At 39.5% G+C, this 11,956-nt stretch overlaps 1 pseudogene; it reads right to left on the bottom strand.

The window, feature by feature from the left end:
• Positions 1 to 9,360: 9,360 nt before the first annotated feature.
• LOC140232915 (putative nuclease HARBI1) lies at positions 9,361 to 10,775 on the bottom strand (annotated as a pseudogene).
• Positions 10,776 to 11,956: the final 1,181 nt, after the last annotated feature.

The following is an 11,956-nucleotide window of genomic DNA, read 5'->3' as shown; positions in this document are numbered from 1 at the left end:
AATTCTGACACAAAAATTTAGCAAGCCTTCAGTCTTTTTAATGGAGTTACAGATTAAAATAATATGATTTCATGCATAAATTTTCATAATTAATTTACTAAAAATAGACAATCAATATTTTCTATTGTATGACCATGTAATTTTGTGGTTGACATCCGGCTCTATGTTCAGGCAAAATTTTGCAAGTAAAAACTTGGTCTCAAATAGCCCAGTTAGAATAGGACTAAACACTATTGTGTTCCAACCACTCACTCTTCATACTGGTGTAAAGAACAATGAGTATGCATTACAATGGGGAACTATCCTTTGCTGCAAAAAATGTAGAGATACATAACTGAACAGTAAAATAACAATGATGCATGTCACTGGCTACAACTCATTGTCTTTATGTGATTGTGAGTGGGAGGTGAATGTTTCGTGTAACAATGTAAACCCAGCCCTGAATCTTACGAAGAGTAAAACACAATGCTATGTGATATGCAAGTACATGTACAATACAGAGAGTTGTGGGAAAGAAAAAGAATAATATAAGCAAGAGGAAGTTTCGGTTTCAATGCTTTGGCCTTGGCTTGTGAGTGACTATTGTAGTGAATTCCGCATTGAAACTGGAATATCCTATTCAGTTAGGTGATTTTTGTTAGTTTACAATACAATACTATACAATCGGATCATTTGTTTATATAGCGCACTTACACAATCAATGACTGGTTTCACAGCACTTCACAACAAATTCAGTCACAGATTAGCATTAAAAAGGAAAGTCTTTTAGATTCTTCTTGAAGACATCAAGGGATCATTCCACAATCGCGGTGCAGCCGTCACAAAAGCATTGTCCCCGCTCTACTGTGGTTTTGGGTACATGGAGTAAGGTGCTATGATCTGCACTTGAACGCGTATAGTCCAGGTCAAGCAGAACAGAATGGAATGATTAGAGATCTAAGATAAGTAGGAGCTTTCCCTTGAAGACGCAATTGTCAAGATCTTGAAAGCAATGCGCTTCACGACTGGTAGCCAATGTAGCTACTTCATGTAACTTTTGTATATCAACTTATAGATAAAGATGCTCATAATGAATTGATGTACCCTCCCTCTTGCAAAAATATTGTAACATATAGTTACAAATATGCATTAAACAATTCAAAGATGCAATTTTTGTCTATCTATTGAGCACACTTGGAAGCTAATTTGAAGTTAAAGTTAAATGAAAATTGTTTCTGTTCAGTAACAGTCTCTATAGGCGCTTTGGGGCAGTTGCTTATGGTTTCTGCGGGATTAAAACCAACGGCTTGTGATCAGTCCACACGCCGAAGACTTGGTCAAGAAGTTCCTTTTCAATTTGCAAATACTTGGTCTCAGCAGGCGCTCGTCTGGGTTCTGCTGGCATACACAACTGGCTATCAGTGCTGTATAGGAACGAAACCAAGTCCTGACTGGGGAGCATCTCCCTGACCCTTGGTAGGAACTGCTGGATCGAAATGTCACAGTACTGCAAGAGCCTCGCTGTCTTTGTGCTTTATTGCCTCAAACGCGGTCTGTTGCTCCTCACCCCACAACCACACACGTTTTTGTGAATATGACAATAACGAAGAGGTTCTCTCATGTCTGAAAATTGATGGGAAAAATTTCGCTATGTATTTCACCAAACCTATGAAGAGTTGAAGTGCTTCGACTGAGTCTAGGATCGGCATATTTGTGACTGTGGTGACCTTATCTTGGTCTGCCTTCATCCCTGGCCATCCTTCGACAGCACGTGACCTATACACTTGACCTCATTGGCCCTGAGCTCAAATTTGGAGGAGTGCAGCTTGATACCTCACTCGCTACATCCGCAGATTTCGGTCATAATGGTGACTCACTTCTTCTACTGTTTTGCCGCATCCTAGCTATGATGAGTATGTCGTCTGCGACCTTGTGCATGCCATATGGTAGACCACAGACCCTGTAAATTTTGATCTAGATGACAAATAAAGATCTCGGGGGCTGGAAAGATGTCATAGGGCATCACTTCCATCCCTGAACATGCCCCATGGAGTTTGGAACGTAGTGATAAGGTAGGAGGACTCCGTGGTCCAACTCACATTGCGAGAAACCTTCTTTATAGTTTGCCTTAAAAGACCTTCACATTTATAGGCACAGTGTTGCATGATATGCATGCAACACAGAGGTGTAGAGCTCAAGCTGGCGCCAAGTGGAATTTTGTCTTTGGAAACATTATTGCCCTCGCATCACTAGAATCGTATTGCCCTTGTCTTTGACTCAGGCAATTCGATTCTAGATCAGGCAATAAACGTTGTATCCTCCTCAAGGCCAATCCATATTGTATCAATTTTTTATTTAATTCTATATCAATTTTATATTCTTTACCAGATCTGTACTCAGTTCCTCAGATGAATCCAGCTTCGCCAAAACATGTTGCATTTGGAACGCTGTAGTGGGCATCATCTTTCTGGCCGCTGGCATTGGAGTCACCGTAAGTTTGGCATTGGTTGTGCAGTTTAAATGCTGTGCAGCTCCTTATTGTGCATTAAAAGTAGTTTATTCCCTCCTTGAGATGTAAATGCAGTAGGCAAGCCTTTGCACGAACTAGCCAAACAAAATTTATAGCTTTTTGTGAATGACTCTTCATTGAAAGGCGAGTTGATTTCATAGGACCTTTAATAGCTGAGTTGAAGCTGAAGAGAGAGTAGTTAACAGAAATGCAACTTGTCAGTTTCAGACTCAAAAAGATTTGCAAAGATTGTTTATTATTCAGGGGGACAAAGCAGTGAATCATGTTATTCTTTATAATAAGCCATGTAATTATGGAGCTTTAAGTTTGAATAAGGATTCTTTGTATGATAAAATTTCCTGTAATTTGTAATTGGCAGACATCTGCGATGATCTTCCAATGTTAGAAAATATTCTAGTCTTGTAGGCCTACAGCCAATCAGAGATCAGTGAATGGTGGCTTTAGGATTTTACTCTTTTGAAATATAATATTCTTTCTGCTCAAAGTAACCTGGAATGTTTTTCGCTGTTGTGGATATGAAAGGTTGCATTTGCTAAAATGATGGCAAAGCATAGGAGATATATTTTGTATGTGATGCATGCACAAACACACACACACACACACACACACACACAGACATGCTTACACATATTGTATTAAAAAAAACTGTTCAGTCCACGGAAATATTGCAGGCTTTTATCTCTGATTTACTCTTCAATGATTTTATCGAACTATTTTGTTTTATTCTTATATTTATACCTCCACTCACATACTGTAGAAGTGGATATTTTCGCATGAGTATTTTTTTTTTTTTTGCACTTTGGTGGGTAAGATGAGTTTAGCATGTTTTTAAATCAACGGAATGAAAACATGAACTACTGAATATTATGGCATGCAAAAATATTCGCATCATTTTATTTTTGCACTAGTTTCTGGTTGCGCAAAATGTGCGAAAATTTCAACGCCACAAAAATTTCCACTTTTCAGTATAACAGGAATTAATTACTCTGAGGTCAGGCGGTCGGTCATGCAGGCGGTCGGTCATGCAGGCGGTCGGTCTCAAAATCTTGTGGCTAGAAGTACTCTCATTTTTTTTTTTTTTTTTTTGAGCAATTGACCTAAAATTTGCCATGTGTGACCACTGTCATAAGCAGATGTGCAAAACACCTTTATTGTCTTTATGGAGTAATACATTACTACATGGTAATGGCAAATTTTCATAAAAATCATGCAAAATGTTGTAGTTCGAAGTACTCTCTCATTTTTTTTTTTTTTGAGTAATTGACCTAAAATTTGGTATGTGTGACCATTATCATAATTAGATGTGCGAGACACCTTTTTCTTTAGTATTGCATAATGCATTGCCATGGCAATAGCAAATTTTCTTAACAATTACAAAATGTGGATTGAACCTCTCTCTTAGGTTTACATCAATTCACTTGAAAATTGGCCTAATTCCCTCAGTTTTTCAGCAACTGACTCCAAAGTTTCCATGTGTGACTGCTATCATAGGTAGATGTAGAAAACACATTTCTTGGCAGGATCGCATAATGCAACAGGAAATTTTCAGAAAGATCACAAGAAATGTTGTGAATCAAACTATTCTCTCAGTTTGACACCAATTCCTCTGAAATTTGGCACATGCCATCAATGTAATGTGTAGTTGTGCAAGACACTTCTTTGTTTACCCCACCTACTGTATACAATATAGACCAGAATTCATAATGGTGGTTTAAGTTAAACTTAGAACATGGTACAAATTTATAAGTGTGAAATAGACGTACATTTGACATGCGTGTATTAATTCGCGTTTGTTGTTGGACGTTCATTGGTGTACCCAATTTGTCAATCGTATTTACTCATTGAAATTTTACATAAACCATGGTATAGATTTAAACCACCTTCATGAATTTGGGCCATAGTGTGTATAGGGGTATATAGGAATCACTCTGAGGTCGGGTGACCAGGCAGTTGGTTGGTCAGTCGGTCAGTTGCAAAACTTGTGGCTTGAACCTACTGTCTCATTTTTTGAGCAATTGACCTAGAATTTGGCAAGTATGACTGCTATTATAGGTAGATGTGCAAGACACCTTTTTCGTCTGTATTGACTAATGTGTTACCGTGGTCATGGCAAATTTTCATAAAATCATGCAAAATGTTGTGACTTTAACTCATCTCTCATTTTTTTAACAATTGCCCTAAAATTTGGCATGTGTGACTGCTACCATAGGTAGATGTGCAAGACACTGTTATCCTCAGTATCTCGTAAATGCGTTGTTATGGCAATGGCAGATTTTCATAAAAGTCATAAAATGTTGAGGATCAAACTACTCTTTCAATTTTACAGCAATTCAGCTGAAATTTGGCACATGCCATCAATGTAATGTGCAGTTGTGCAAGACGCCTCTTTTCACGAGTGTTTAGAGATCAGTCGCCATGGCAACTGCAGTTTGTTTGTTTGTTTGTTTGTTTGTTGTTTTTTTTTACAAATCATACAAAAATACATGGAGTGGCCTATTAACTCCCTCAGTTTTAGAGCATTTGGCCTGAAATTTGGTACATGTGACTGCTACAATATGTGTATGTGCAGACTTCATCATATGTCATTTGCAAACAATGTGTTGCCATGGTAACAGCAATTTTTAAAGGAAAATCACACAAAAATATTGTGGATTTCGCTCATTTCCTCATTTTTGTCGAGCCCATCGGAGGTGAGGGGAGACTAAAGGGATCGCCTGCGGCGTCTGTCCGTCCATTCGTCGTCCATCGTACAAAAACTTGAATAACTCTGTAGATAACTATCTCATTTTTTAACATTTGACTTGAAATTTAATATGCGTGACAACTTCGAAATAACGTTGTGCAAACATCATCTTTCATTGTCGTCACACTGTGTTGCCATGATAACAGTATTTTTTTTCAATGAAAATCATGCAAACATATTGTGGATTTCGCTCATTCGCATATTTTTGTCGAGCCCATTGGAGGTGAGGGGAGACAAACCTGTAGTTTTAAGGTGAGCAAAACACATCTTTTGTCAGTGTTGAACAATGCATGGCAATGGCAACCACATTAAAGTTAAAAAAAAACAAAAAAACCCAGACCATACAAAGATATTATGGAGTGAGCTAACTCCCTCAGGTTTAGGTTGGGATATCAGTCACATTCATTGATAGTTCTAGTTTCTTAAGAGTTAAGAAATTAGTTGCCATGGCAAAAGCAAGTTCTATACAAATCATACAAAAACATGTGGATTGACCTACACCGCTGTAACTCCCTGAGTTTTTGAGCATTTGACCTGAAATTTGGCACATGTGACCGCTACAGTATGTACACTGTATGTCCAGACTTCACCTTTTTTCATTGGCGAACTATGTGTTGCCATGGTAACAACATTTTTTTTGAATGAAAATCACACAAACATATTGTGGCTTTCGCTCATTTCCTCATTTTTGTCGAGCCCATCGGAGGTGAGGGGATACTAAAGGGATCGCCTGCGCCGTCTGTCCGTCCATCCGTCGTCCATTGTACAAAAACTTGAATAACTCTCTACTGAGGACTTTAATTTCAATCAAACATGGAGGGAAGAGTGGTTATACAAAGTTACTCATTTTACCAAACATGAATGTCATCTCAGGGTCAAAGGTCAGAGGCAGGGGTCAATGAACTTTATGTCCCATTGTCAAGTTTTTACGGCGCAGTTCCATTATGGCTCATAACTTTTGATCCCTATGTCCGTTTGTGACCAAACTTGGATGGTAAATGTCTTTTGAGAAGTTGAAGGTCACCACAAGGTCAAAGGCCATAGACGGGGTCAATGAACTTCTGGAGTTAGAAAAACATTAATTTCTTCTATGCGAATGGGCGGGACACATTTTGGCACTTGCCTTGTTTTTTACATTTGACTTGAAATGTGACAGCTATAGTATGTGCAAATTTCATCTCTTTTCATTACACTGAACACTGTGTGCCATGGTAATAGCATTTTTTTAATGAAAATCTTGTAAAGATATTGTAGATTTGTCCCTATTCTTAAGCATTTGACATGAAATTTGGCAAACGTGATCTCTTTAGCATGTAGATGTGCAGACTTCTTTTTTTTTAATGTTGCCATGGTATGAGCATTTTTTGAATAAAGGGCATGGAAATTACAGTGGATTTAGCCAACTCCCACAGTTTTCAGGCATTCGACTTGAGATATGGCAGATTTCCCTAATATTGATTTCAGGGCCCCATTTCATAAAAAATGTTAGGATGGCAACTCTTGCTGGAATGGCAACTTCCAATAGCAACAGCAAATCAGGAAGCCGGATTCTTGTCATTGTCATGACAATTACCATTCCAGCAAGAGTTGCTACACTGCAAAAAGTCCGGTGTTAAATGTGAAACACCGAGCTGGTGTTAAATTTCCGGTGCTCATTCATGGTGTTAGATTAACACCTCTGGGTGCCATTTCAAAATATAAAATTGTTTTTTTTTTTTGATAGTTTCTTAGTTACTGAATTTCTTGTTAATTCTGAACTTCAACAAGACGATGAAGAATTTTCCGATAAAGTACTTGATTTTCGAAAAAATGTGTAAACAAATTTACACCACAGTAACACCAGTTGGTGTGGTGTCCTATTGAAGCTGGACAGGTGTTATACCATTGAAATTAACACCACCAATACAAATCAACACCATGCGGTGTCATTAATGAATTAGCTCTAGCGCAGTGTCAAAAATATCACCAGCTACAGTGTCAAATTAACACCACGAAGTGCCAGGTGAACACTTTTTAACACCGTCACAATACATTTTCTACACCTGTGGGTGTGGTCCTCTATTGAAGATTGATCGGTGTTAGAGTTAACACCCATGGTGTTAAATCTAACACCGATGTTTTTACAGTGTATATCAACTTTTTATGAAACGGGGCCCAGATGTGCCCAACACATAATTTTAGCAATGATGCGCATCACGCAGGGTGTAGTGATTCCAGGGTGCGGGCTTATGAGCTTCTTAGTACTTCTTTTTCTTCTGATTAAGTCTGCCTCCTTCAATAGGCTGAAGATTCTTGCAGACTGTGCTATTTACATTATAATACAGTTTATTTACAGATATTTTACAGTTTATTTTACAGTTTATTTACAGATATCATACTGTGTATGATGTCACAAAAGAATTAGTTTGCTAAAGCTGTCATCATCAGCCCAATCATGAGCCGATCAAACTGTGATCGGACCACTGACTACACTGGATCGGACTTCTTCGGACTCGTGGAAATGGGTCAAAGCGTAAGGCCCGGTCCCACTGGCCGACGGATACAAAGCGTATGCAGAAAGGACACTGCGGACGAGCAAAATTTCGGGGGTGGCTCCATCCGCTTTCATCCGCTCCAGAAATTGACAAAATTGGCGAAAATTTGCGAAAACAGAACGGAAAAGAACGGACTTGGGTCGTATGTAGCGGGGATGTTAAACGGATGTTCATCGAAAGCCTAGCGGATGAAAGCGGATGGAAGTGGATGACAGCTCCGAAGGGGTTACCGGGGATAATTGCGAAGCGGACGGATAGCGGAGCGGAGCGGATGCAGAGCGGATGAAGCGGATGCATCACGTACGCCTAACGGAAACAAAGGGGATGCCGAGCGGATATATATCGGATGCAAACCGTTCACTGCGCATGAGAGGAGTATGAACTGCGTCTGCTCCGTGGATGCAGCACGCACGCAGTCAGACGTGCTGGTGGCTACATCGGTACATCTGTACTACGAAGAAGGCTACACTGATACACTGATACATCTCTACATCTAGACTTTGTAAGGCATGGTCAAAAATTTGCCTATTTTTGTTTACTTAATAAAGTGTTGGTAAAAACTTTTAAAAAAGGTTAAAACTTTGCATTTTTTCCTTAATAAAGTGTTGGTAAAGTCTTTGAAACACTTGTTTTGAACACTTGAAACGCTAATTTGAGTAAAACTTAACGTTATGAACGTTGAATTTAACTCAAATTTTGGAAAAAATCCCTGATATAGTTATGTGGCCAAAGATTATAATGTTGTTGTTGTTATTGTTGTTGTTGTTGTTGTTGTTGTTGTTGTTTTTCGTTACCTTCTTTATCAAAACAGTTAAGTCATATACTATCTGTGAATAATTGGGCACAGGGAATTCTGACTAACAGTGCAACCATGACAGCATGCTATGGTCCACCAACATAGTCTGGCCTGGGATCAGTTGGCCACAGTTTGGTTTTTATTTATTTTTTATTGATGGGCAAAAAGGGCCGTTTACACAAGTGATGTTCAATTCAATTCAATTCAATTCAGTCATAGTTTATTTCCAATCAACGAAAATCAAAACATAGTACAAAGTATACATGTCATGAAATGATATTGTTCAAACAATTGTTCCTCTTATGTTGTTATATAATTTATCTCGTATACTACATCAATCTTTTGCAAATGTTTGAACAATATCATTTCATGACATGTATACTTTGTACTACGTTTTGATTTTCGTTGACTGGAAATAAACTATGATTGAATTGATGTTGTACTTTACTATTATCTGGGGAATAAAGGACTTTTGGACTTCTGGAAAATTGTGGGATAGGGAAACCTACGCTGGCAGTGTAACTATACTGGGACTGTATGGTCCACCATCCCAGCTGCCACACATATTATGAACCTTTATTATCAATACAATTTATTCAGCCATCAACACATTTTGAATTAAACAAAGCTGTTTATTAATGCCCTATTCATTGTAGGACCCCACAACATATACATTCAACAATAAACAGCTACAAGTATATACAACAACATTGTAACGCTGTGTTCTTATGGCACAATCTTATCAGTCTTATGCAACAGTCTCAAGGAAGCATCCATTCTAATCATCTATCATCCTGTCTTGCCACTCCACTGATCCAGCTGCGGAGTTGCACCAGTGTCTCAGGAGGTTGCGCTGCTTCTTCGCTTCACGTGAAGCTCTGTTGTGGCCTTGTACATCCACAGTGTCCATCAGGTTAAGTCCTTGCCTCCATTCACCAGGATCCATGTCCCCATTCCCTTGTTGACGGTCGACAAGTCTGTTCTGCAATACTGGGTAGCGGGTGCGCATGAGATTGTGTAGGATGCAGCAAGCTTCCACGATGCTCCTCACAGTCTCTGGGTCATGCTGCATGGTGGTGAGAAGTATCTGGAACCTGTTAGCCAGGATACCGAAGGCGTTCTCCACCACCCGTCTTGCCCTGGACAGCCTGTAGTTGAAGATCCTCTCTTCACGGGTGAGGTATCTTGAACTGAACGGCTTCATGAGGTAGCTTCTGAGGGAGAACGCGTCATCACCAACGATGAAGTAGGGCACATCATATTGTGTGTCATTGGGAAGGGGGTCTGGACCAGGAAAACCCATGATGAGGTTGCGATCCAGCCCATCCTTGAGGTCACTTGCGTTGTATATCTGGGCATCTGAAGCGAACCGTTGCCTGAAGCATCGATGTAGATGAACTTGTAGTCAGCATCAACCATGGCAAAGAGGATGATACTGAAGAAGCCCTTGTAGTTGTAATAAGTGGACCCTGAGTTGGCTGGAGCTTTGCAGGCCACGTGCTTCCCATCTATGTCTCCTACGGTGTGAGGAAAGTTCCACCTCTGATACCAATCTTCTGCAAGTTGTTTCCAGCCTTGTTCAGTGGTGGGGCACCTGACAATCACCTGAGGAGCTCGTCAACGTATTCTTCAACGATGGTCCCTACCACTTCTCTGACGACTTTGCTGACTGATTGTACGTTATACTGTAGTTTCTTGCACTTACATTTACATTTTTGTCTGTCCTTATCATTTAGGTTGGAACAGAGCGCCTAGCCTCACACTTGGAAGGTATTTACGTTGTCAGGACAGGTAAGTTTTGGAGAGATGTGCAAGATTTGGGTTTGGCCCTTCTGTGCAAAAAGACTGAAATAGGCTTATACTGCAGTATAGACTTAAGGGTAAAGCATACTCCCAGTACGCCTGCAGAATTGTCAAATTTCACTCCAAAGTGTACATGTTTGCCTAAGAATTGTGTGGAATAGTGCTGGAATATAAAGATATTTATTGGGTAATGACGAAAATGGGAAATATTAACCAAAAAGGTTCGACGGAGTTGTATTCTCAGACCTTACTTGATCGGGGTCAAGCTACATTTAACTCGGACTCGGGGACAACTCGGCCTCGCTTTGACTGACGGCCGAGTTGTCCCTTTGAATTGCACAGTGTTGTACTATGGGAGCGCTTCGTGTTCTGGCTAGTTGCAGCTATCATGGCTATGTTAATACAATGTGTGCGTCAGAGAACCTCTTCGGCACGCATACAAAACGAACGTGTGCCTCTATCTGGTGATCACGAACTGCGTGTAAATTGTCTGAAATAGGGCAGAGTTGTCCCCGAGACTGAGTTAGCCTGGATCTTTCTGGAATAAAAGTCGGTATACCGACTTTTATTATTCTATGTATCTTTGATCTCAAAATACTCCAAAACAACTCGTCATCCAGGCAAATCGCATCAACCAGGTACATGTAAGTTTCTTTGTAAGCTCTTTTGATATATTGCAAGCAAATATGAAATGGTGCAAAATGAGGGGGGGGGGGGGGGGACTTTGAAGATATCTGTGAGGGCCCACAGGAGCGACCGAGAAAGGGGAGCGGTATCCTCCCACAAGAGGGAGATTTTTGCATTTTCAGGCTTGAAATACAGAGATATAGTGCACATTTTGGTAAGATTATTCACTTTTGTTTTTATCAAAAATGTAAGAAGAAATAGAGTAGTATTCAAGGAAAAAGGCAGGGGAGGGCTCGGGAGGGGGATACCCCCCTTCCACCACGGAAGGAAATGCCAGCTACAACTGGACCAGTTGAACCAGTTCAAATCAACCAGTTACCAGTTACCAGTTACCAGTGGACCAATATACAAAACCAGTTACCTTTTTAACTGGACCAGTATACAAAACCAGTTACCTTTCAACTGGTTTCCAGTCAACTGGAATTAGCTGGGATCCCGGCGTTGACAAAATTAATAGTTTCTCGAGGTATGTTGATGTTTGAACATATACCAGAACACACATAGGATGTACATGTATGTGAAGACATCAATATTCAAATAACCATTCACAATCATAATCCTACAGCTAGTCTTAGAGCCTAAACCTGCAGATGTATAATAACAACACTGCCTAGTTGGTACTACATCACATTCACTTATATAGGGCCATTTTGTTATAATGCCTTAAGACGTGATTACCAAGTAACTACACTTTTAATATTAAAAAATGAAAATGCGTCCTCATAACACAAATTGAAATTGTGAATAACACAACGATAATATTGAATGAAATTTTTAACACAGTTGAAAGTTTATTATAGTCATAGAAACAATTTTAACTATATTTTATCTATTTCCATTCCAAGAGAATTTGAATAGCTTATGAATATGCATGACCAGTAGAA

The sequence above is a fragment of the Diadema setosum genome, chromosome 9 (genome assembly GCF_964275005.1).
Source record: "Diadema setosum chromosome 9, eeDiaSeto1, whole genome shotgun sequence".
Taxonomy (NCBI): domain Eukaryota; kingdom Metazoa; phylum Echinodermata; class Echinoidea; order Diadematoida; family Diadematidae; genus Diadema; species Diadema setosum.
This window is presented reverse-complemented; position numbering and strand designations above follow the sequence as displayed.